This window comes from Odocoileus virginianus, chromosome 14 (assembly GCF_023699985.2).
Source record: "Odocoileus virginianus isolate 20LAN1187 ecotype Illinois chromosome 14, Ovbor_1.2, whole genome shotgun sequence".
NCBI classification, from domain to species: domain Eukaryota; kingdom Metazoa; phylum Chordata; class Mammalia; order Artiodactyla; family Cervidae; genus Odocoileus; species Odocoileus virginianus.
In genome coordinates this window covers 2,320,025-2,322,064 of record NC_069687.1, presented here as the reverse complement: position 1 = coordinate 2,322,064, position 2,040 = coordinate 2,320,025, and the positions used below count along the sequence as shown (strand labels likewise).

At 40.3% G+C, this 2,040-nt stretch overlaps 1 non-coding gene across 1 annotated transcript; it reads right to left on the bottom strand.

Annotated features, from left to right (window-relative positions):
* Positions 1 to 397: 397 nt before the first annotated feature.
* Positions 398 to 469, bottom strand: TRNAC-GCA (transfer RNA cysteine (anticodon GCA)). The gene has a single exon. It is a non-coding gene; the product is annotated as a tRNA-Cys (tRNA).
* Between the last annotated feature and the right edge of the window lie 1,571 nt (positions 470 to 2,040).

Here is a 2,040-nt window from a genome sequence, read left to right as displayed (position 1 = left end):
AAGGCTCAGCTCAAATGCTGCCGTTCTGAAGAGCCTGACTCACTCTCAGGACGAGGGGAAGGCGGCGTGGTGAAGAGGAAGGACTCCAGAGCCTGGTAGCTCTGCCATTTCCTACCTGGTGTGATGCCTGACACGCCACCTCACCCCGGCCCCCACTGCATGAAACGGAGGTGATGCCACCTCACAACGTCATAAGGCATAAATAAAGCACTCAGAACAGACGAAGTGAGAGTAAGGAGGTGGAACCTGTTTGTTATTGTTGTTGGTGATGGGTTAGTCACTAAACTGTGTCCAACTCTTGTGACCCCATGGACTGTAGCCTGCCAGACTCCTCTGTCCATGGAATTCTCCAGGCAAGAATACTGGAGTGGGTTGCCATTTCCTTCTCCAGAGGATCTTCCCCACCCAGGGATCGAACCCAGGTCTCCTGCATTGCAGGCAGATGCTTTACCAACTGAGCTAGGAGGGAAGCCCAAATTGTTATTATTATGTGGCTCTTTTTCCTGCTTTCCTCCTGCACGCACATGCCCACATTGTCACAGGTCTAAACTTTCTAGGTGTTTCTTACCAACATATCACCATGATCTTAGTGTGATGCCTCAAATATGGTAGTCACTAAATATGTAGAGAAGTGCATCATTTCTATGAGAATACAGTCTTCGTACAAGAAGTAACCTGCTCTAAATTGAGGTAGATGATATCTGAATGAACTTGACCAGCAAAACAATGACCTCAGTTGTTCCTACCAGCCTCTTGGTTTATAATGTTCTGTTAGTTTGTTCTCTGCCTATCAGTTGGGGATTTTTGAGCTGCAATGAACATACAAATGTACCATGCATGGTGTAATGTACGTAATGTGCATGGTGAAATGTACCAGTAGGGAACTAAGAGCAGTTTGTCCTTCTAAGCATCGCATTTGTTTCCATAATTTAGGTAAATGCTAGGGTTCATAGTGAACTAGGCTGGCTTCCACAAGGATCACACAATTTGCCTACCTTTACAACACAAACTGTATTACTGACGTTTCTGCATTTACTAATCCCACTTTTTTCCTTTTTTAAATTGGGGTGTTGTTGATTTACAGTGTTGTGTTAGTTTCTGCTGCACAACAAAGTGAATTCAGCTGTGTGTGTGCACACATCCTCCTTCCGAGCGTCCCTCCCACGCCAGCCCGTCTCAGCCCCGGTCACCACGGGACCCTGAGCTGAGCTCCCCGTGCTGCATGGCAGGCTCCCTTTAACTGTCTGTTTACACGTGGTCATCTACATGTATCAATTCTGCTTTCTCCGTTTGCCCCAATCCTATTGCAGAACAAAGCATGGCATATTTGGGCTTTGCTCTCTCTCTTTTTTTTTTTTATCTTTACTAGGTGATAAATGCACCTTTGTAAAAAAAATTTAAAAAAAAACCACGAAACTATTCTATTCAGGGGCTCTGTGGATGGGTGGATTGATTTCTTTTACATTTTTAGAAACCAACTCAGAAAGTGTTAATTGCTATGAATATCTAGTCAGCATTTATTTTAAAAATATAACATTAATAAAAGTTAATCAGAAAATAAACAGTTATATAACAGAACCGTAATAACCTTTTCCACTAAATAGATAATTGCATTTTTTTCTTCTACATTCTAATTTTGATGTTTTCTTAATAGCTTGTGATTAAAAATATTTATATGTTCAGAGACCTGATTATAAGTTTCTGGATAATTTAAGACAGATTGTTAGAATTATTACTTTCCAATAGAAGAGTGAAAACACACAAACATGATCTGAGGTTCTTTACCATAAAGCAGTTATCTATATTCTTACGTTATTTCCAAAATATTTGTCAAGATTAAAAAAACATGATTACTTCTGAGAGTACAGAATCTATTTTTGATACTATAATTATTATTTACCAAAAGCAAGTTAGATTAGGTAAACATGAAGAAAAAATACAGAGTAATTAATTTTTCCAAGCAACCTCCTGGATAGAACCAGGGCAGGCAGAATGCCAGGTAATAGAGAGCCTCCAATAATCTACAGCACAAATGCATTC